The sequence below is a fragment of the Pleurodeles waltl genome, chromosome 3_1 (genome assembly GCF_031143425.1).
Source record: "Pleurodeles waltl isolate 20211129_DDA chromosome 3_1, aPleWal1.hap1.20221129, whole genome shotgun sequence".
In the NCBI taxonomy this organism is placed as follows: Eukaryota; Metazoa; Chordata; class Amphibia; order Caudata; family Salamandridae; genus Pleurodeles; species Pleurodeles waltl.
Genome location: NC_090440.1, coordinates 461,172,327 through 461,197,546, shown reverse-complemented (window position 1 = coordinate 461,197,546; position 25,220 = coordinate 461,172,327). Strand labels below are relative to the sequence as shown.

The window sequence follows — 25,220 nt, the reverse complement described above, 5'->3', positions numbered from 1 at the left end:
TATTCCAGGTGGTGGTGCTCTCCAGACTGTTTGCTGGGAATTCATTGTACTCCCTGGGAGCACCAATAACAATAGTATTTCATACAGATGCCTGCATTGTGACAATACACAACAAATTAAATCACATCTTTCCTAGCCTTCTGCCCTTTACACTCTATAACAGCTCTCTGTCGATGCAAGAGCTTGATTTGAGAGTGCATGCATCACCTATGAGAGCCTCTACAATATCACACCCTCTTCTTTGTTTGGTAAACTAAAAGTCTTAGGATAAACAGGATTCAGAAATGCTGAAACCTCCTGGATGATTCTCTGACATTCAGACATAACACCATAAGAAACAGATATTCTCTGTCAGTGCAACAAAGATCTGGAAGTCCCTCCCACAATCTCTTCACATAATCTCTACTCTTGCCATGTTTAAAAATGATCTAATCGGGTCATGATCAAGATGACGGCTTGAATGAAATTGGACTCGCTCCTCTCCCTTGCCTCCCCTAATAATACAGCATCCATCATACTATCCGATGTGGAATTCCCCCCTGTTAGAAATGGGGTCTCTGGTTGACAGTCAGGTTACCCCCTGTTCAAGCAAGGACCCTCACTCTAGTTAGGATAAAAGAGAATCACCCTCAGCTAACCCCTGCTTACCCCCTTGGTAGCTTGGCAGAGCAGTAGGCTTAACCTCAGAGTGCTGGGCGTAAAGTATTTGTACCAACACACACAGTAACTTAATGAAAACACTACAAAATGACACAACACCAGTTTAGAAAAATAGGAAATATTTATCTAGACAAAACAAGACCAAAACGACAAAAATCCAACATACACAAGTCAAGTTATGATTTTTAAAAGGTTTAAAATAAAAAGAGTCTTTAGGTAGTTGTAACACCACACTAGCGCTGCTAGCGTGAAAATGTACCTGGTTTGCGTCAAAAATAACCCCGCACGGGCGGTGTGCGTCGAAAGTAACCCTGCACGGCTGTGTGCGTCGAAAACAACTCGGCACGGCGGTGCGCGTTGAAAAAGCCAGCCACACGACGATCCGAAAGTCCCGCGGCGCAGGGTGCGATCTCTCAGCCTCCGTCAGCGATGCTGCGCGTCGTTTCTCCTGCTCCGGGCGTCGGTTTTTCGGTCGCGTTTCCTGCGGCGTCGTTTCTCAGCTGCGGAACCGGCGTCGCGTCGTTTTCTCAGCCGCGATCGGATTCGCGTCGATCTTTTCTCCGCACGGCGCTCGGTGCGTGTATTTTTGTCCTTAGGCTGCCAGCCTCTCCTTTCAGGGTCCCAGGAACTGGAAGGGCACCACAGAGCAGAGTAGGGGTCTCTCCAGAGACTCCAGGTGCTGGCAGGAAGAAGTCTTTGCTATCCCTGAGACTTCAACAACAGGAGGCAAGCTCTACATCAAGCCCTTGGAGATTTCTTCTTCAAGATGGAAGGCACACAAAGTCCAGTCTTTGCCCTCTTACTCTGGCAGAAGCAGCACTGCAGGAAAGCTCCACAAAGCACAGTCACAGGCAGGGCAGCACGTTTTCCTCAGCTATCAGCTCTTCTCCAGGCAGAGGTTCCTCTTGGTTCCAGAAGTGTTTCTGAAGTTTGTAAGTTTGGGTGCCCTTCTTATACCCATTTTAGTCTTTGAAGTCACCTTTCTTCAAAGGGGACTCACACCTTCTTGTGAAATCCTGCCTTGCCCAGGCAAGGCCTCAGACACACACCAGGGGGCTGGAGACAGCATTGTCAGAGGCAGGCACAGTCCTTTCAGATGAGAGTGACCACTCCACCCCTCCCTCCTAGCAGAGATGGCTAATCAGGAAATGCAGATCACACCCCAGCTCCCTTTGTGTCACTGTCTGGTGTGAGGTGAAAACAACCCAACTGTCAAACTGACCCAGACAGGGAATCCACAAACCAGGCAGAGTCACAGAATGGTTTAAGCAAGAAAATGCTCACTTTCTAAAAGTGGCATTTCCAAACGCACAATCTTAAAATCAACTTTACTAAAAGATGTATTTTTAAATTGTGATTTCAGGGATCCCAAACTCCACATGTCCATCTACTCTCTAGGGGAATCTACACTTTAATCATATTTAAAGGTAGCCCCCATATTATCCTATGAGAGAGAGACAGACCTTGCAACAGTGAAAACGAAATTGGCAGTATTTCACTGTCAGGACATATAAACCACATTACTATATGTCCTACCTTATCCATACACTGCACCCTGCCCTTGGGGCTACCTAGGGCCTACCTTAGGGGTGCCTTACATGTAAGAAAAGGGAAGGTTTAGGCCTGGCAAGTGGGTACACTTGCCAAGTCGAATTTACAGTGTAAGAATACACACACAGACACTGCAGTGGCAGGTCTGAGACATGATTACAGAGCTACTTATGTGGGTGGCACAACCAGTGCTGCAGGCCCACTAGTAGCATTTGATTTACAGGCCCTGGCACCTCTAGTGCACCTTACTAGGGACTTACTAGTAAATCAAAATATGCCAATCATGGATAAACCACTTACATACAATTTAAACAGGAGAGCATATGCACTTTAGCACTGGTTAGCAGTGGTAAAGTGCTCAGAGTTGAAAAGCCAACGGCAACATGTCAGAAAAAAATAGGAGGCAGGAGGCGAAAAAGACTGGGGATGACCCTGCATAAGCAAAAGTCCAACACGACCCCCTACCAGCCTAAAGCCAGGGGAGAACAATCAATACCTTGATGTACTTCCCTGATTGGGGCGATAGAACAGGGACCCAGGCCCACAACAGCAGGGGCATGCTCCAGTTCTACGCCTTCCTGACTCCAGTTGGATCCCTCTGTCCATACTCTCAGGGCCCACTAAGCTAACCCATGGGGAACCCTTCTCCACATCTACAGACACCATCTGTGCAACACCTAACTTTACTTTGCTCACAGATGTATTGCAATGGGCAGATAGTACCACCAGGGCCAACACAGTGGTGTTGCCCACTCCACCCCCGGGGTGTGACTCTCGTCCTCCCCCCCCCAGGGGCAACTCTGTCCACCAGGACAGCAAGCCACAGTGGCCCCAGACAACTGTCAGGGATGAGAGCCCGACCTCAGGCCTCTCTAACCACTGTGACTGTGGAGAGTGGGGGGTGGTAGCCCCAGGTGCCTGGCACCCTTTGACCACTCTCTCTTCCACCAGGTCAGGGATGACAACCTGACCCTGGTCCTCCCCTCTGGGGCTCTGTAACCTCCCGGCAGACGCGGCACCCCCAGAGTCAAAAACTGTCAGGGTGCTTGTAGAAGCAGTCCTGCACAATTCTTCCACCAGTGCAGGGATGTTAACCTGCAACTGATCCTCCAACCTGGGGTCTGTACCTTCAGGTTGGACCAGGGCCAGGGGTGAGGCTTCCCTCCCCCTGCCCTCTCCTCTGGGGTCCTGGACCACCCAACTAGGAGTGGCCCCCCCAGAAGACAACATGGTAGGGGCACTGTTAGCAGTAGCCCCTTCCTCCAGGTCAGGGGGGACACCCTTAACCTGGCCTCTCAATCCAGGGTCTGTACCCACAGACTGGATCACTGCCTGGCAAACCAGGACTTCCTGGGGGGCATACCTACCCCCTACCAGGTCAGAGTTTACCCTCTGAACCTGGTCATCCAACCCAGGGTCACCACCCTGCGGTTGAACCACTGCCTGGCACACCAGGACTTCCTTGGGAGCACACTTACCCCCCATCAGGTCAGAGTTTACCCCCTGAACCTGATCATTCAACCCAGAGTCACCACCCTGCGGTTGAACCATTGCCTGGCACACCAGGACTTCCAGGGGGGCACACTTACCCCCCTCAAGGGACACACTGTCCCGAAGGGCCACACAAGAGTCTGGCTGGCGCAGGTCTCCTGACCTCTGCCCATCTGACAGAGTCTGGATTCCCCCCAACCCAGAAATGGTCTTACCAAGGTCATTCATGGGGGGCTCTGCTCTCAGAGCTGACCCCTGACCCTCCAGGTTCTCCACTGGGGTCCGCAACCCCCTCTCAACCCTCTGTCTGGACTTCTGCACCCCCTCACTAGGAGTGGTACTGCCAGACACCAGAACTGGTGGGACGCTGGCTACAGCCGCCCCCCCAAGTTCTCCTGACACTGTGGGGTCTCCCTCAACAGATGGCCCTGTGGTACAGGCTAGGCTCCCCTCCTGGTGTTCCCGCAGGGAACCCTCCAGGACCTGGGACCGGATCTCGGGCACCTTGGGCCTCAACCCATCCCCATTCCCTCTCCTCTGAGACTGGACATGGGGTCCCTCACCCATCCCACTACACTGGGACCTACCTGGGACACTACAATCCTTCCCTTCCTCACCTGGTTGGGAACTACCTAGACCACTCCTCTCAGGAGCACCCCCAAATGCCTCTTCAGACTCTCTGGTACTCACCCAGAAGTCTGCCTCCATTGTAAGCTCCCTGGGGTCAGAGAACTCACACTCCACCTGGTGTTGGCATAGCTCTGGAAAATAAGGACTAGACATATGCTCTCCAGCAATTACATCACTCAGCCCCTCGCATGAATTAACCAAAGTACCCTTCACCCAACCATCCAGTGACTCTGCTTTGAAAAAGCACCCCACATCACCCTCCTGAGACTGGTGAGACAGTACCTGACTGTCCCTGACACTCAACCCACACTCTTCTGGGATGTTTTCACACTCCATAACCAGGACTTCTACCTGGGGGGAACCCCTCTCCCTGTCACTCTCACCTAGAGTCAGTAGAGTGTCCCTCCCATCAGTAGGAATATGACTCCCCATGCCAGTTCTCCAATCCACCTCAGGGACCCTGTGCATCACTGGAGCTACCACATACCCCTGAACCTCCTGGCGTGTGTTAACTCCCTCCTTCAAGTAGGGCACCACCTCTCTGGGCATGTGTACTTCTGCAGCATCACTGGATATACAATTGTTGCTGCCACCATTCCAGCTGGACTCAGCCCTCATGACTTCCAGCTCTTTCAATTTAAGCTCGTAAGCATAAATCATTTTTTTAATCTCTAAGTCCCTCCTCCTTTCTGCCAGGACTAAGGCTCTCTTCTCCTCGGCCCTCTTAAGCTCTTCCAGACTCCGGATTCGAGCTAGGAGCCTATCATCTCTTTCTGTTCCCTCCTCAGGGCCACTGCCCTCCTCTTTGGAGTAGTCCTCCTCCTCAGAGTAGTTATCCTCCTCAGACTCATTTGGTGGTGTTGCCTGACAACGTTTCAATTCATCCTGAAACAGGGCTGACTCAAGATCCTCCCTTCTGGATTCTTTGTTCACAGCCAGTCCCCTTTCCATGCAGAATGCTTTAAGCTGCCACTTTTTATACATAGATAGGTGCCAGAAATTGACTTCCATTTCTGCAAAGGCTTCACAACCAAAAAACCAAGTCCAAAAATATCATCAATACTTCCAGGAGGACATCAGAGAACAAAAAGCAGAATCACAAGACAAGTAGTATGTGGTCACGTAGTGGTCTGAGATCAAAACAGTAGTGTACACTTAATTACTGTATGTCAAGTACAAATACAAGTCCAATCCCGACCGCTGGTCACCAATGTTAGAAATGGGGTCTCTGGTTGACAGTCAGGTTACCCCCTGTTCAAGCAAGGACCCTCACTCTAGTTAGGATAAAAGAGAATCACCCTCAGCTAACCCCTGCTTACCCCCTTGGTAGCTTGGCAGAGCAGTAGGCTTAACCTCAGAGTGCTGGGCGTAAAGTATTTGTACCAACACACACAGTAACTTAATGAAAACACTACAAAATGACACAACACCAGTTTAGAAAAATAGGAAATATTTATCTAGACAAAACAAGACCAAAACGACAAAAATCCAACATACACAAGTCAAGTTATGATTTTTAAAAGGTTTAAAATAAAAAGAGTCTTTAGGTAGTTGTAACACCACACTAGCGCTGCTAGCGTGAAAATGTACCTGGTTTGCGTCAAAAATAACCCCGCACGGGCGGTGTGCGTCGAAAGTAACCCTGCACGGCTGTGTGCGTCGAAAACAACTCGGCACGGCGGTGCGCGTTGAAAAAGCCAGCCACACGACGATCCGAAAGTCCCGCGGCGCAGGGTGCGATCTCTCAGCCTCCGTCAGCGATGCTGCGCGTCGTTTCTCCTGCTCCGGGCGTCGGTTTTTCGGTCGCGTTTCCTGCGGCGTCGTTTCTCAGCTGCGGAACCGGCGTCGCGTCGTTTTCTCAGCCGCGATCGGATTCGCGTCGATCTTTTCTCCGCACGGCGCTCGGTGCGTGTATTTTTGTCCTTAGGCTGCCAGCCTCTCCTTTCAGGGTCCCAGGAACTGGAAGGGCACCACAGAGCAGAGTAGGGGTCTCTCCAGAGACTCCAGGTGCTGGCAGGAAGAAGTCTTTGCTGTCCCTGAGACTTCAACAACAGGAGGCAAGCTCTACATCAAGCCCTTGGAGATTTCTTCTTCAAGATGGAAGGCACACAAAGTCCAGTCTTTGCCCTCTTACTCTGGCAGAAGCAGCACTGCAGGAAAGCTCCACAAAGCACAGTCACAGGCAGGGCAGCACGTTTTCCTCAGCTATCAGCTCTTCTCCAGGCAGAGGTTCCTCTTGGTTCCAGAAGTGTTTCTGAAGTTTGTAAGTTTGGGTGCCCTTCTTATACCCATTTTAGTCTTTGAAGTCACCTTTCTTCAAAGGGGACTCACACCTTCTTGTGAAATCCTGCCTTGCCCAGGCAAGGCCTCAGACACACACCAGGGGGCTGGAGACAGCATTGTCAGAGGCAGGCACAGTCCTTTCAGATGAGAGTGACCACTCCACCCCTCCCTCCTAGCAGAGATGGCTAATCAGGAAATGCAGATCACACCCCAGCTCCCTTTGTGTCACTGTCTGGTGTGAGGTGAAAACAACCCAACTGTCAAACTGACCCAGACAGGGAATCCACAAACCAGGCAGAGTCACAGAATGGTTTAAGCAAGAAAATGCTCACTTTCTAAAAGTGGCATTTCCAAACGCACAATCTTAAAATCAACTTTATTAAAAGATGTATTTTTAAATTGTGATTTCAGGGATCCCAAACTCCACATGTCCATCTACTCTCTAGGGGAATCTACACTTTAATCATATTTAAAGGTAGCCCCCATATTATCCTATGAGAGAGAGACAGACCTTGCAACAGTGAAAACGAAATTGGCAGTATTTCACTGTCAGGACATATAAACCACATTACTATATGTCCTACCTTATCCATACACTGCACCCTGCCCTTGGGGCTACCTAGGGCCTACCTTAGGGGTGCCTTACATGTAAGAAAAGGGAAGGTTTAGGCCTGGCAAGTGGGTACACTTGCCAAGTCGAATTTACAGTGTAAGAATACACACACAGACACTGCAGTGGCAGGTCTGAGACATGATTACAGAGCTACTTATGTGGGTGGCACAACCAGTGCTGCAGGCCCACTAGTAGCATTTGATTTACAGGCCCTGGCACCTCTAGTGCACCTTACTAGGGACTTACTAGTAAATCAAAATATGCCAATCATGGATAAACCACTTACATACAATTTAAACAGGAGAGCATATGCACTTTAGCACTGGTTAGCAGTGGTAAAGTGCTCAGAGTTGAAAAGCCAACGGCAACATGTCAGAAAAAAATAGGAGGCAGGAGGCGAAAAAGACTGGGGATGACCCTGCATAAGCAAAAGTCCAACACCCCCCTCATTGCCTGAGACAGATAGCTGTGAATGCAGCCCCAGTTGCCCCAATTTAGGTGGATTCAAGCTATCCCTGAGATAAGCATGAGGCAAGATGGTGGCGATGGTCGGACATACCTCAAGGGCCAAGTCAGTGCAGCAACCCAGGATTGTTGGGGGGATGCTCCTACTTCTCCTACACTGCATCAGATAACACATCCCTCCCGAGGGTCCTGGTGGTGTTCTGTTGGGGCCCCTGACACTCACATAAGCAGAGCGGCCTGCCTGACCTGGAGCAAAAGAAGCAATGGTAAGGGGCCTCTTCCAACCATCAGAGTCTCCAATAGCCCCCTTTGAGGCCCTGAACCACATCTGCAAACAGAAAAACCCTCATGGAAATCATGAGGCCAAGATGTAGAGACACAGGTGTCACCAGATGACTGAGCAGCATTGTACGTTTCCTTGGCTGGATCCACCCTGGTGGAATGGTGCAGCACACTGAGGTGTGGCTGGCAGGCTCAGCACCCATTGCCCTCCGATCATCTAATGCAGAAGGAACAGGTGAGGTGAGAAAGTGGGTCAACAGCTTTGCCTAACAACTAGCAGGATTGGAAGGACATTTTTCCGACCCATCCACAAGCCGTATTGGTTTCACCAAGGGTAAAATAGTGGCAAAGTACAGAGTGAGCTCATATAATCGTCGCTGAGAGAATGTGCTGGAGAGAAGTTGTTTTGTCAGGAGGAGGAGCAGGTCCTGTCTGTAGACCGACATATAAACTCATGACAATTCCTAATGAGGGTGAGCTTTTATGGTTGGAGGCTGAAGGGTGTGGTGAATGCCCCTAGGTTACAGGAAAGTACAATGGTGCTCTACCATTAACAGACTCCTTAATATTGGAATATGCTTGGGATAATCACATGAGCAATATCCTCAGGGTGAGAGAGCTTGGGAAGCCTGCATGATGACACCTTCATGACGACTTGTATTCATGAATATGTAATATAGCTTGCACACAAGGTCAAGAGTCAAGGTCAATTTAGCACATAGTCTACAGCACAACACACACAATACTAAAATCCACAGACAGCTGACTGCACCAATGCCAGTCACATGGAAGTAGAAGTAGCTCACTTTAGAGCCTGGCTCATTGATCCACCCCCGGTACTCAACCATTCATTGATATAGCTGACTGACTCACACCAAAGGATCAATAAGGTTTGTAGTTGGGGGGGTCCCTGAATCTATAGGACCAGTTGAATACCACCTGGTTGCCCAGTGCAGATCATATTGGCAGTGACCAGAGGGAAAGATAACATAATATAAGGGATCTTTTCATGAATAGCACTTCAACAGAAATGGACGCATCTCATAAGAGCAAAACTAGCGACACACAAAAGATGGTGTTGAATATTAGTTGCTCCAACTCATGGTGGATCCCGTCATCCATCAATACATGGAAGAGCTCTTCACAGACATCAAAGAATATGTAGCAAGCCCAGTGAAAGACCTACAGCTAGAAATTCACAAAATAAATTAATACATATAATGGCTCTGTGAAAGAGTGTTTGTCCTAGAGGAGCAGAGGGGCAATAGAGATGAAGCACAAGACCTTATCAAACCATTGAATATGCTTTTTGACCAAACAGAACATTGCTCTGCAGGGCAAGCTTGAAGACCTAGAAAGCAGGTCCAATAAGAAAAACATTAGAGGCATCTCACATGGCAGAGAGAGCAAAAGCATGTGTCCTTGAGCTTTTTTTCCAGCATTCCTGGTCGGTTGATCCCAAAGGTTTTTAACTGACAGTACTCATCATATCATGACCTCTCATCAAGCTGGCAAATCCAGTCCTAACATTCTTACTTGAGTGCACAGGTTCCAGCAGTAAGAGAAACTAAGCTGCACGGAAGAAAGCCATGATCAATTGACATTAAAGTGTGAAAATTCCAAACCTCTCTCATGACCACCCTGCAGAAAAGGCAGGGCTTGAAAGTGATCAGTGTTGCACTAAGACTGAGAGCTAAATCCATTTCCTATTGATAGAGTCACTCCTTCATTATGGTCTTCCAGTAACCGTGTCAGACTGTGCAATTAAGCCCACTTGCAGTAACCAAAGACTTAATGGACCTTAATGGTGACACTGGAGGAAAGATGAAAGAATGATCCAGTAACACCAACCCATCACCCAGACATCAAAGGAAACCTTCAGAAGAAAGTCACACAGAGCTTAAGAGACCGTCTCCTAGCTGAAAATATAGTGACAGAGAGAAAGGAGCTCATTATCAAACTGTAGCATTAGGACCAACAAGCAGAATTAGAGTTTCAGAGCAAGACAGCCTGTAGAAGCAGGGAAGAAAAGGCCACACTGTGAAACTCAACCTTACAGGGCTCACATAAAAGGCCGATAAGCTTATTGCGTAGGGGGTGTGGAAATAGAAGACGAAACATCCAAAAACCTCCCTAGGAGACATTATCCAGCTAGCGCAAGGGAGGCTAAGATGGTGGCAGTTGTTGATTTGCTTTTGCATTGTTTTTTTTTCCTTTGGTTTTCTTGGTTTTCATTTGGTGGCTAGAGGAAATGAGCAGCCAGGACCAGGCAGGAGAACCTAGGGCAGGAAGCTAGACACTCCAGAAAATGTCTGTTTGTAAGTCAAATCTCTATATATACCACTCTCAAAACCCTACCAACTGGCCTGCATATAGATGAAACTAATTAGCTGAAAAGGAAGTCTTTACTTGCTGTGGGTTGTAGTGGATGACATTACTCTCATTCAAGAAATGTATTTAGTCCAGAAGGATCAACACAGTGTATGCTCGAACTGGTTTCCAAGATACTTCCCTGTTAGTCACCTACCAAAGGAAGGAGATGGTACCATTCTTATTTCGTGGCAATTTGGTGCTGAGATCCTGGGAGCTCTAGCGGACAAACAAAGTAGAAGGCAGATTTTGGAGGTCAGAATAGGCTTCAACTTGTAAACTATACTGAACGCTGTTACCCCGAACTCAGGGCAGGACCCTTTTTTAGAGACAAGGTGACAGCGGGATTAAAGGAGTGTGGAAAGATAGTATAGCAACTGGCAGTAACTTGAATGCTTTCATGAACGGTGAAATGTGCAGCTCCTTACTCAAGCCAGACTGTTCCAGAAATTTTACATCAGAATCACAAATAGCACTTGAGTCTGATGGATATCTGGTGAATCTAGCACCCTGATCAGGAATTCACATTCCATTCCCAAGTACGCACCCCATCCACATTGTTTGCCACCGTGTCCCTTCTAAAAGAGGCACTGAACTCAGAAATCAGGTCGTTATTGCAATCTAATCGTACCTCCACCACTCTGGTTTTACAAATGACAGCAACACCTAGGGAGAAAAGTGCCCTTGGAGGCTCAGAGAAAGCATGCTGAGACTGCACATCAAGGAGTCATTAGCACACAACATACAGCAGTAACCTATTGGAGAATGATAATGGCATGGTGAGGTTAATCACCCTTTGGGACACCTCAAAAGCTGTGGCTCAAGGCCACATTATAGAGACTTTAGTGGCATACATTAAAGACAAAGGGCAGCCTGAGACTTCCTGGAGTCACAATTGTGAGAACTAGAAAGTATGCAGAAGGTAGTAGGTCCCTGAAAGTTTGGAGAAAGCTTAAACCAGCCAGGGCACTGAAAGCTGTATTGGACACCAACAGGGCAGAATACTTCTTTTTATGATTTTAGCAAAGATATTACTATTTGGTGAGAGATTGGGTAAGATGCTTGTCTTTAAATTTCAGATTTAGGAAGAGGCATTAGACTTAACAAAATAATCACTTCTATATCTAACATGAAGCATGGGAAAGCCCCTGGTCTGGATGGCTTTCCATCCATATTTTACAAAAAAATATTGCCCAATATTTGTCTTGCTCCTATCCAAGTATATTAATCATAGCCATACATAAACAATTGAAAGATCCCATGAGTTACAGAACAAATCTTCTAATCTCTCTGTGGAATATAGATGTTAAGCTACTCATGATGGTGTTGGTAGCTAGATTAAACCCATAGCTACTAAAGTTGATTGATTTACATCAACTTGGGTTATCCTGGGGACATTTGAGCAGATAATGCTAAAAAGACTGTTAACATGAAGAAGGTGTTTGATCGTGTATTGTGGGTGTTCGTTGCATACATCCTGATGAGGTTTGGCCCCCGGGTCCTATATATATAATGTATTAAAAGTGACTATAAACAGGCATATACTGAAATAGGGACAAACGATACACATTAAAGTAATATCTACATCAAACAAGGGGTGAGACAGGCTGCCCCATGTTACCACTAGGATTTGCCTTAACCCACAGTCCTCTGGTGCGCTCAATTGAAAAGTGGGATGTTATCAAGGGCATTAACAGAGGAAGTGATACTCACAAGCTTGCCATGCATTGCTGCATTGCTTATATTAATTAGCAGAAGCTAACTACATACCTCTTCTACAAAGCATCCATCTAGATGTATCACCATGGTCCATAATAGGCCTCTCATGGATAGGTTAGATCGCCACAATCAAAGTGAATATCCTCCTTTCATCCTGCTCTGTATGTGCTCAATCTCGTTCACAGTCCTGCCATTCATTTTAGTTCAATTCCAAAGATTACTGTCCAATGTTATCTGATGGAAGGCGACTAGGTTTAGCTAAGAATAGCCTTCATAAACATCTTCAGTAAGGTGGACTGGGAGTTCCAGAAGTTGGGAATTATTATCAAGCAGTTCAGCTATGAGTCTTAGATGAGTGGTGTTAGAAATGAGGTCTTTGGTTGGCAGTCAGGTTATCCCCTGCCCAAGCAAGGACCCTCACTCTAGTCAGGGTAAGTCACACACAATCCAAATTATCCTGTGCCCACCCTCTGGTAGCTTGGCACTGAGCAGTCAGGCTTAACGTAGAAGGCAATGTGTAAAGTATTTGTGCAATAAATTATACAATTCCACAATATAACACCACAGACATACAGCACACAGTGTTTAGAAAAATATATAATATTTATCTGAATAAATGCAGGTCAAAACGATTAAAGGTGAAATAAGCAAATGTAGGGATATCACTGAAAGTGATATAAAGTGTCTTTAGAGTTAAAAGATTACTGTAAAAGCAATATAAAGTGTCTTAAGTTCTCCCAGAAACAAGAAGTGTCTCCTGCAGGGCAAAGTACCTGGTTTGCATTGAAAAGTCCTCCCAAGGGACCGCAGAGGAGGAGATGCATGAAAAATGGTGAGTGTGCGTCGGTTTTGCCCCTTCACACACGGACTTGCATTGTTATTTTCCATGTGGGAAAGATGTTGCGTCGAATTTCGGCGTGAGGACTTGGATCCTCTTCCGGTTGCAGGGTTTTCAGACGCCCGGGGACAATGCGGGGAATCCTTGGGCTTGTGGAGCGAAGTCACAGCGGCTTCGTCGATTCCGGTAGGTGATGCGTGGAATTTTCTTCTGCACGACAGGTTCTGCGTCGATTCCTCTCAGGAACTCGGGTGTCGTCGTTCTGAGCCAGCTTGCGTCGATTCAGTAGGGCTGTACGTTGAAGTTCCGGTTGCGTCGCTGGTGCTGCATTGATCCTCTGTTTGCGAAGTCGGGCTGCGTCATTTCAGACTCGGCATGCAGTGAAATTTTCACCACGATCAGGCTGTGCGTCGTTCTTGGCAGGCGGTGCATCAAAAGTTTGCTGCACAGGGATTTCAGCTGCAGGAGAGAAGTCTTTTTGGTCCAGAGACTCCAGGGAACAGGAGGCAAGTTCTATCCAAGCCCTTGGAGAGCACTTCTGCAGCAAGGCAAGAGATCAGCAAGACAGCAGGGCAACAGCAAGGCCTCAGTCCTCTTCAGAAAGCAGTCAGGTGAGTCCTTTAGGCAGCCATCAGTTCTTTTTGTCAGGGTGCAGGTTCTGGTTCAGGTTTCTTCTCCAGGAAGTGTCTGAGGTGGTAAGGCAGGTGTCCTGTTTTTATACCCAAATGTGCCTTTGAAGTGGGGGAGACTTCAAAGAGTGGCTTAGAAGTGCACCAGGTCCCCTTTCAGTTCAATCCTGTCTGCCAGGGTCCCAGTAGGTGGCATGGCAGTCCTTTGTATGAGAGCAGGCCCTCCACCCTCTCAGCCCAGGAAGACCCATTCAAAATGCAGTTGTATGCAAGTGAGGCTGAGTATCCTGTGTTTGGGGTGTGTCTGAGTGAATGCACAAGGAGCTGTCAACTAAACCCAGCCAAACATGGATTGTAAGGCACAGAAAGATTTAAGTGCAGAGAAATGCTCACTTTCTGAAAGTGGCATTTCTAAAATAGTAATATTAAATCCAACTTCCACAGTCAGCAGGATTTTGTGTTACCATTCTGGCCATGCTAAATATGACCTTCCTACTCCTTTCAGATCAGCAGCTACCACTCAAACAATGTATGAGGGCAGCCCCATTGTTAGCCTATGAAGGGAGCAGGCCTCACAGTAGTGTAAAAATTAATTTAGGAGTTTTACACTACCAGGACATGTAAACCACACAGGTACATGTCCTTCCTTTTACCTACACAGCACCCTGCTCTAGGGGTTACCCTTAGGGGTGACTTGTATGTAGAAAAAAGGGGAGTTTTAGGTTTGGCAAGTACTTTTAATTGCCAAGTCGAATTGGCAGTGAATCTGCACACACAGGCCTTGCAATGGAAGGCCTGAGGCAAGGTTAAAGGGCTACTGAAGTGGGTGGCACAATCAGTGCTGCAGGCCCAATAGTACCTTTTAATCTACAGGTTCTGGGCACATATATAATTCACTCTAGTCGGGACTTACAAGTAAATTGAATAGCCCAATTGGGTGTGATCCAATGTTACCATGTTTAAAGGGAGAGAGCATATGAACTTTAGCATTGGTTAGCAGTGGTAAAGTGCACAGAGTCTAAAAAACAGCAAAAACAGTATCTCAAAAGTGGAGGGAGGCACGCAAAAAGTTAGGGATGACCCTCCCCTAAGGATGTCAGGTCTAACAAGTGGAAAAAGAGCAAGACGAAGAAGCACTGGTGTTTGTTAGCTAGGTGATATTTGACTGGTATGTTTGGGATGTAGCTTAGCATCATAAAAAGTATAGCGTCTGGGGCCTCTACTCATCTATAGTCCCTAGACCTATCTTAGATATTTGGGAGACGGAAGTGAAAAAGCTCTCCTTTTTACCTTCTTCCTTTGTACCAATCTCAAGCAATCCAGTGTTTACACAGGCTAAAGGTACAGAGTCCTTCCAAGCCTGGACTTAGGTGAGATGTATCTGAATTCAGGCAATCAGAGACAGGTCAACATCATTACTAGTAGATCCACCACTGTGTTATGCTGCCAGAGATCAGTTGAGTGACATCCCGTAACTTAATGAAATTTGAGAAATGGCTGTTTTAAAGGATGATAGCAAGACAATTGTCTTAGTTATATGCAAACAGTAGCTAGACAGCCCTATTTAAGTATGCTCATCTGTGCAACTAAGGTGGAGAAAAGAGCCGAGAGGTACAATTACAGATGAGGAGTAACCCAAATAAATATAGGATATCACAACACTTTGAAATGGTAACTCTAAATGAAACAGTCATTAGGGGGTTTAGATACTGGTTGTACAGCCCCGTGAAACTACATGAGGTGGACAAAGGGAAATCCAATAAGTGCTGGATGGCATGTGAAAAGGAGGGGACCCCGACTCATCCTCTGTGGGACTGCCCTACTCTTCTTGAAGAAGGCAGTGCCTAAAACTCAACTCTTCTAGAAGGAGATACTGGATGATGGTGATGGTATAGTCTAGACACAGATCCCTAGATTCACTTACACATGATTTTAGGTCTCCTAAACAGATAAGAGTCTCTCTATGCACACTGAGAGGGAATATCTACTGACTGCTAGGCAACCTCTACTGCAAGATAATGCATGTCCAGGGTACCATCTCAAACAGAATGGCTACTTAAAATGCATAAGATTGGAGATGGAAAAGATAACCTTCACACTTGTGAATATCACTGTTAGACCTGTCAGCTTTCGGGTGGTCTTCCCCCACACTTATGGCATGTTTGTCTCACATTTTACTGTATCTTTTTGCTGGCCTTATGACTCTGAGCACTTTACCTCTGCTAACCAGTGCTAAAGTGCATGTGCTTCTCCCCTAAACATGGAAACATTGGTGTATCGACAATTGGCATATTTAAGTTACTCGCAAGTCCCTAGTAAAGTGATATATCATATACACAGGGCCTGTAGATCTAATGCACCTAGTGAACCAGCATCACTGATTGTGCTACCCACCTACATAAGCCTTTAAACATGTCTCAGGCATGCCACTGCAGAGCCTGTGTGTGCATTTTCACTGCCCCTTTGACTTGGCATTTAAGACAAATTGCCAAGCCTTAATCTCCTCTTTTATTACATGTAAGTTGATTCTAATGTAGGTCCTAGCTAGCCCATTGGGCAGGGTGCTATGTAACTAAAAGGATGGACATGTACATTTAAGTTTTACATGTCCTGGTAGTGAAAAACTCCTAAGGGCTGATTACCCCCTACTAATAGTCTGAAGCCAGGGTTGAGGAAGAAAGAACCTCTGTGCACTTCACAGACCCTTTTATGAAGTCACGCCCACTTCAAAGGCACATATGGGTGTAAGAACTGAGTCTCTGACCCTGGCAAATCAGTACACTAATGGACCTGTGAAGAACTCTGTCAGGAATAAAAACTGCTGTGCTACAAGGAGTGCCACTCTGCTGGACTGCTTTCCAAGAATGACTGCTCTCTGCCTTGATGAGTTACCCTGCTGCCTCCTGATCCCCACCCGCAGTGAAAGGACTGAGCCCCTCTCATCTGAACCCAGAGTAACTCCAATTCCTTGTTGGCTTGCTCCCTGTTCTTCTGCACTGAGGGACATCAAAGACTGCTAGCAACCTGTAAACAGCACCTGAACATTGTCTGCTATGAGTCCTGCTCTGCAAAGTGGTGCCAATCCAGTCCTGGGATCTTGGAAGTGAGTATCTGAGGTGCAACTCAAGAAACTCCACACATCAACAACATTGTGGCGATTGGAATCAGCACATTTCCTCTCCAAACCCCCGTTCTAACAATCACTGATTGCTTTAACCTGAAAGAGAAACAGTTCCTATCACTTCTCTCTAGAGCGTTCAACCTATCCAAGATTTAATAAGGCTTTAAAAATTATCCTGCCTAAAATTATCCAGCTATATGTGAGACCCACTCCACTTCTGATCGTTGCAGACTAGGGTTTGAGACTGCACTTTTTCCCCTTTTTCACCTTCCCTTTCTGTGTTGAGCCTGAGCTGTATTACAGAGACAGATGTTGGGTTGGGGGTTTCAATGAGTTGTGATTAGGGTGGGAATGCGGACAATAGTTATGATAGATACTTTCGAGCCCCAATGATTAGGGAAACATTGTATTGCATAAATCTACAGTCCAAACCAACCTCTGAGTTCGAGATGCTGGCACCTGATATCAAATAAAAAGATTTAGGGCATTATTTAGAATTTGGCAGGGGGGTTACTCCGTCACAATGTGACAGCTATGCTGTCCGTCATATTACAATTACATTATGTCCTACTGAAATCGTAATACGGGGACAGGATATCGGTCATATTTGTGACGGAGTAACCCATCTGCCAAACTCTAAATCAGGCCCTTAATCTATAAAAAGGAACTCAAAAGTCTCTTATTTGGGATAAAACTGTGATCAGTTCTCCACTCTTTCAGTCTACTGTGATACAAACTGTTTGAACCGTTTTTCTTGATACAAACTGTTTTGTTCTGTCTGTTTTCTTTGTTACATCGCTTTGTTTTAGGATGACTGTTATCCATAATTTACTTCTTGGTCACTTCTGAAGCATTTGTGTGTCCCTAGGCCGAGTTCCTGCTGTAGAAAAACTCACAAATAAAATTTAAAAAAAATGCTAACTGCATATTGGCTGTGCTTAATCTGAAATGATGGTTACAGGTGTTAAATACTGACATTTTTTTCGAAGACCTTGGAGACTTTGTGCTGTCTTATACATTCCTGTAAAACACATAAATGTGACCAGTGAAGCCAGAGAAAGCTTTTTGTCCTGTTCTTATGTCTGGAAAAACCCAGCAGAAGCATGCTGCATGATGTGTCAGGCATGTCATACTTGACAATCGTATGTCATTTTATGTCAGTGTCACAAACCTGACCAGAGACATATCAATATAAAGATGCACCAGCACACATTGTAAACAATTTGCACAACTAAAGCAGGAGACAGTGTGAAAGATAGAACTCCCCTCCGCAGACTGCCATTGTACTAGCCCACTATTCTGCCTGCTTGAGATATGTCCCTAAATACTGTTTCTATCTGGCTTTCACCTACATCTATTATTTAGATATAGCAATCTCACTGCTCTGTGAATGGCAACATACAGGAGGGTGACTACCCTAACTGTCTGGTGGCAAATGCCACAATGTCAGCACATTATCTGTGGATCAGTCCAGTAGACAGTGAGCTGTGTTGCAGACCGATCCTCACTGTCATAGCTATGAATGTCACGAGGCATGACGGCTATTGCAAGTGACATCACAGTGACAGTATTGTTAGTCTGACCCAGGTTGACTGAATTTACCTCAACACAATTGCTTCATAATTGTGTTCTACTCATTAAACCATTGTTCCCTATTCCAAGCCTTCCAGATGTGATGATCCTGACAAACAAGCACTGGCAAAGGAAATAGCGCTTGCTTTTGGACCCATCTGTTTTGCCAATAGTGTTGAGCTATGCTGTGCATTATCGCAGATAGTGCATGTAACTACAAAATACTGCAGACATTTTTTTTCCCTTTTTGCTTGCTGATCCAACTCAGATCTTCAAATAAAGCGAAAACAATTGTGAAAGCTTTTTTAGGATGGACCGTAAAAAAGCTTTTTTCAGGGGGGCAGGAGACGGGAAGTAACACAGGTAATGAGTGGGATACAGAAGCAATACAGGAGCAAGGCAGACAGGGGTGTGGAAGCAACAAACGAGGGCAGAAGAGGGCTGCAGCAAAGCAGAGCTTTCAGATGTAGGGTAGCAACACGGGAATAGGTAGCAAATAGATCGTAGGAAGACCAACCTGGATTTTGAGGGAAGGGGAGAAAAGCAAATTGGGAGAGAAAAAGAGTATTTGGAGCTGGGAGTGAGAAGAAGCACGGGGCAAGAAAGCAATAGGAACAACAAGAACAGTAGCAACTGAAAGAGAGCGCGGGAGAGAGCGGTGTAAGGAGTCAGTAATGTGCCCATCTTCCAGGGGAGGGATAAACACAAGACAAAGACGGAAACCCTACACACTCTAATGAATAAGAAGCAAGCAAATGAGAGTGACAGTGAAGTCAACCATTAGAAAAAAATGGAAGTTAAGTCCGTTGTAATCTAACAGTACCTATTCTCAGTTTAGGAGGTTGACCTTTCATTGTTCTGAGAGCTACCCTTTTGTCTTTTGTAATTGCAGACCTGATGGTGCTTGGCATAGCCCTATGTGATCAGTTCTTTTATTATAGCTGTTTGGATTGCTATCATCCTGAATGGCTGGTTGAACATCTGCATGCGAATCTGATGTTTCTATGTATGTAAAGTCACTGGAATGTCATGTAAAGAGTGAATAGGACTCATTTATATTTTGATAAATTAGGATTTCAAGTGTCAATTGGCAGGGCTGCAGTCCAGCAAAATCCATTGTTCCCCAGCCTCTTTTAGGAGTGTGAGAATGAATAGGTTCTGCAGTTGGACACCTATGACATGGTAACCCATCTTTTACCGCCCTGTCAGCACAAAGCATCAGAAGGCCTTGTTCTATGATGACAGGACTTCTGACACCTCTCACCGTACCTATCCCATTCTGGGCTTCCATTGTGGACTTAGGCAGGAAAAATGGCCAATGCCCATCACATGCATAGAGTTAAGTGTCTGCATGCTAGCGTTATAGATTTTTTGTAAAGCTCCACTTTGGGGGTTTGTTTATGAAACACAAAAATACATCAATATCTACTGGCTGCGCTGACATTTTATGCCACCTTATGACAGGCTAACAGTGTTGGACCTGGCCCTTTTACAGGGCATTCCCCAGACTTTTTGCTTTTTGCCTCCTTATTTTCCTGACCTTTGTTGGCTGACGTTTTGACTCTGAGCACTTTTTCACTGCTAAACTGCATGTGCAGTCCCTTGTAAAATTGGTATGATTGGCTTATACCTAATTGGCATATTTAATTTACCTATAATTCCCCTGTAAAGTGGTATCCCTATATCCAGGGCCTGTAGATTAAATGCTACTAGTGGGCCTGCAGTGCTGCTTGCGCCACCCACTGAAGTAGCCGATCAAACCTATCTCAAGCCTGCTAGTGCAGGGACTGTGTGCTCAGTTTTCTGTCACAGGGACCTGGCATCTAAATTCACTTGCCAGGCCCAGAACTCCCCCTTTACTACATGTAAGTCTCCCCTAAGGTACGCCCTAGCTAGCCCTATGGGCAGGATGCCATGTATGTAGAAGGCAGGACATGTGCCAGGTTGCTTGGCCTGTCCTGGTAGTGACAAACAGCCTAACTTGGTGTCTCACTGCTGTGAGTGCTGCGTTCTCATAGGATTGCATTGGAAATGCCCTGCCTTATGTGTGAGGGGTATTGTCTGATTTATGAGGGGGTAGCGTAGGCATGTTTGGTATGGTTGTGATAGTGATAAGAAATGCTCCTTACTGGTGTAGGTGTATTTTTTATTACTATCTAGACAGCGCACATTTATGTGTTCTTATGAATCTGGTGTTTTGCAGCTTGCCTCCAATACACATCTGGGCAGACTGGCAGTTGGGGCTTTGTACATTCTTTTCAGACAGCCTGTACACAGGGTGGGTGGAGGTGTCACAGAGGTGCATCTACATATTGTATAGCCTTCCTGGGCTGAGAGAAGGGAGAGGCGGGGCACACCTGCATTTGTAAAGGCTGTGCCCTGGCCTTGCACAGTAGGGTCGTTTACCCCCCCACTGATGTTTGGAGCCTGTGCTGGAGGAGAGAAAGGGCACTCCCAGAACCAGTTGTAACTGGTTGGAACCCCCTCTCTTCCCCATTGCAAAATACACTGTAAACTCAGTATAAGTACAGGGGACTTTTCCCCACATCCTTTGGACATTCTTGGGAATCCGGAAACCTTACCTGGAGCTGGACGCTATTGAGAGGACTCACCAGGACCACCTTGGACTGCTGCTGCTGTGCTGACCTGTGACCTGCCTGGTCACAAGGAGAAACTGCCACTGCTGACATCCACTTGTGCTGGCCTGTAGCTGGGTTCACCAGCCCTGTACCCCTTCTTTATTGTTTTTGTATCCAGAGGCAGGGTGATGTGGCCCCTGACCTCTGTAAACTTATTCTTGCATAAAGAGGGCTGTTTTGATGATGAAGCACTGAGAGAGTGCTCCCGAGTGCCCTGCAGGCTTTTAAAGGGCTTTTTCTGGCCCAAAATCACCACCCCAGCCCGGGATCACTGATGTGCCCCTCGTGCGGTTTGGAGCGCTCTTTGTGCCTGCAAATTCACCGCTGTGGCTGGGGCTGAAACACAGTGCCTTCACGCTTTGAAAAGCGCTTCTTAGTTGTCCCAAAATCACTGCTGCAGCCCGGGCGTCATCTTGCAACTAAGCGCTAGTATTGCTCCATCTTCAGTGCCCCCAGGGCATGGTCCACTCCTTGGAGCGCCCCCTGGGCACCAGCCGCCCCCATCTTGCACTGGATCACCAGGGTGGCCCGGGAACCATTTGAAACACTCGCGCACCTATTCACGGGCCCCAGGAAGGGTCCGATCTCTGAAACTAGCAGGACTCGGGGGAAGGTGAGATGAACGCCCCCTTTCCCCGGACTCTGCCTTAGGAGCACGACACTCCTTTTTAAACAGGGCACATTTATTTGAAAACGGGGAAGGGAGACCTCGATGGAGGCCCCCTTCCTCTTGCCCCCATAACGGCTTGTTGGGTCTTGCCTAGCCCCCACCCCGTGATGAGGGGCGTGCAGAGGCAGAGGAAGGCCCCTACCGAAATCGCGGGCCCCAGGAGGTGCTCGTTTCTCACATTGGAGAGGGTGCAGACTGCCCCTCTTCCCCAGGAGCACTGCATGGCCTCCGTTGTGTGCACAGGACCGACGGGGGCCCCCATGCTCCTCTTCTAGGTCCTGGGCGTGCCTCTTCTTCAGGAAAACAGGTACCTTCTAGGAAATATTGGCTCAGTGAGCCTAGTATGAACCTTGGGGGGGCTTATATGTTCCTACCTGCTTTTCTGACATTGCATATATGTGCTGATGTTCCTTTTATGGGCATGACATGCTGATGTGTGTTTTTGTTTATGTCTTGTGATATATTCTCTAATGTTCCTTTTATGGGTATTTATGAGGTATTCATGACAAGTACATAGAATTCTTACTGTAATTCCTGACTAGTGCTTATGTTGTAGAATCCTGAGTTCTAATGTGACAACTACTTATTCTTGCAGAGTATTAGTAACTATGTGACATTCGGACAACTGCTAAGGTAGCAGGGTATTACTAATGTGTAATGTTACTCTAATTATGTTTTGTACAATACAGTTTATTTTTACATAGCTTAGTGTTGTGTTTACTTTGTGGTGTACATTTTGCGTCACGTGTGTTGTGTGTGTTGTACAAACGCTTTACACATTGCCTCCGGGTTAGGCCTGACTGCTCGTGCCAAGCTACCAAGGGGCTGAGAAGGGGTTATCTTGGACGTGTAACTCCCTTGCTCTGACTAGAGTGGGTGGGTTCTGCCTGGCTTAGGTGCATACCCTAGCCAACCAGAAACCCCATTTCTAAAAAACAGATATTACAGTTCTGAGCAGTTTCTGTATCTTAAAGAACACTTTTGCAAAATGGACTCCTGCCAAGCCATCAACAAACCCTAGTTTGGGCTATTCTTTCAGATTATAAATCCGGTTGTTGCTTATGACCTTGGTGACATACGACGCTATTACGTTTTCCAAGGTACTTCAAGGTTTTTTCTTCATAGAAACTGATGAAGTATGACGCACCTAACGCACCCTACTAGCATAACCAAGTAATTTGTAACCTCGTACAACGCGCGCTCCTTGCAAATTTCTACTTATCGTGCACCTTATACCAGTTGAGGAACATGCCAGCTCTACATGTAAGTTCTAAATATATACTTATACTTTTTTGTTTTCTAATTTGGAGATGCTCGACTTTGTCAAACGATATACTTCAAATATATTATGAGAACTCTTTTTGAAGTCGAGTGGGATACAGACTGTTTTACCGTAGCTCCCCATCTTGTATTGACATTTTAAATACTTACGTTAGTCTCTTATTTATGATAAGTGGCTTGTTCAACTAGTATGTTAATAACAAAACAAACCACCATTAGATTAGACATTCACTAGCCACTAACTTCCATACTTATGAATATTCGATTTATTATTTCATTCTATTTCACTTTGACTTCTTTACAAATACAATTTGTTTAAACAATATAATTGTCATATTTTTTTCTTGGTTCAAATTTTTTAGTACAGTGCAGAAGAAATGTTCCTTTTTATGGGTTTTTACAGTAATACTCGCCAGGAACCACACCAAGACTCTTGATAGAACAGAATTAACTGAGGCTCTTGTCTGAGAATTCCAACATTTGAAACGGATTAAAATGAAAAAAGGGGGCCTTTCGAGTCAACAATAAAATCTTTCCAACCTTTTCAGATAGAAGTGGTTGTGACCCATATTGTGGGGTTTTAGTAAAAGGTTAGCCCCTTTTGTCTAATATCTAAATTAAATACGGGATTTCACAGCAATAATAGACTTATTATTTTTTTATTTCTTCGTTTTTCCATATGCCATTGCACAGACTATCAGGATACATATCTTGCTTATTTCGTGAGATGCACGTTTGTGTATTGGCTTTTGGTAAGGTATAAGTTCTTTACTCTTTCACTTTAAAACTTTTTGCAATACCTTTAAAACAGTTTTCTATTTTCAAATTACGCTTTCCACTTGGGTACACAACTTTTAAGTCACAATTAAATATTATTAATTTTTATTTCTGGTACTATATGATAAGTCAGTACTTAAAATATTCCTGTTTAACTATGTGATATGGTTTATGGAGTGCTCCGTTACTTTATGTTGATATCAGCAATTTAAACAGATTTTCTTGTTAGATGTTTCACATGTTTTAACGTGAGAGCACCAACAAATATGATAAGAAGATGAAGATTCTTTCAAGACCAACGGGCTGTGCATTACTTGTTACCAATGTTGCCTTTCATATGAGATTATATTTTTTATTAGTAAACCAAGACAAAAATGGCAAAAATCGAATAAGTAAATTTGAGATATGAATTTTTAAAGATTATCTGCAGATATAGTGCTTAGAAACTTAACGTGCCACCACAGGGGACTATTTTTTCACCCAAGACTGGGTCAAATCTGAAACGTCAAACCAACCATGACAGAGCACAGGTCAGATACAGGGACCAAACTTGTCCTGCTGCAAAAGTACTTTTGAATGGAGGATGCATCAACGTCGAAGACCTGAAGCCGGCAGCAGAGGAGGCAAAGCACAGAAGATGCATAAGTTTGGATCCGTGCAGTTGGGGATGCATAGTCTGTGATTCCTTTGGTGATGAAGGTAATAAGCCATCCTAGAGCCATGCATGCAAAGTTCTCAAGTGGTAATGCAGCATTGTCAAAGGAGATGTGTTGGTTCTGACCAACGCTGTTGTAGCAATGCATGGATTTTGCTAGTTCAGCACAGGGAACCCACTTCCAAGGTCTCAGGAATTGATTGGCACCACTTGGCAGGGAGGACTCACAGTTGGCAGATCCTAAATGCTGTTGTAGAGTTGCTGGAAGTCTTTAATGTTCTTGAACTTCAGAAGAGGTCCAGACGTTTACTGATTTGGTAGGGTCAGATGTCTATTTCTTATATCCAGTTGGGACTTTGAAGTTGGGGTGACTTCAAAGAGGGCTCTTTGAAGTACAAAAAAGTTCTCCCTTCCTGCCCTAGCTCCAGACTCACTACAGGGAGCTTAACAGTCCTTTGTTTAGGATCAGGTGTCGAGCCTGCAGACCTACAGAAGCTTGACCTAATGCCAATGACAAGGGTTCCCTCTCACAGTACTCGGTTGGTGAAGCTGAATGATGGTTCAGGAAATCCTTATAATGCCCCATGTTGTATGTAGAAAAGAGTGCTTTTATTTGTGTCAGACAATACTTGTATATGTGAGGACACTTGTTGCATTATGCAATGCTTACTGAGAATGTTAGCTGCATGGACGTATGCTTGCTGCGGATCACCTGCTATAGTGTGGAACACATGTTGGCAGATTCTGGAAGAACACGGGGGAAACGCACAAGCAATCTGCTCTTCCCCAAGTCAGAGGGTGCAGCATTTAAACCGCAGCCCATCCTGGAATCTCCGCTTGCTGTAAAAAGAGATTCGTCTGGTGGTATTGTGTCCTCGTTGGCACATTGCAATTCCAGTCTTCTTCACAGCCGCAACACGTTCCTTTATAAGAAAAGACAAGACCAGACTTCAGTAAAAGCAGTAACACTCAGC

General features: G+C 45.8%; 1 protein-coding gene across 1 annotated transcript in view; it reads left to right on the top strand.

Moving 5' to 3' along the window:
• Nucleotides 1-25,220, top strand: part of AGBL1 (AGBL carboxypeptidase 1) — a 2,739,156-nt gene that overhangs the window by 2,033,590 nt on the left and 680,346 nt on the right. The gene's annotated exons all lie outside the window — the stretch shown is intronic.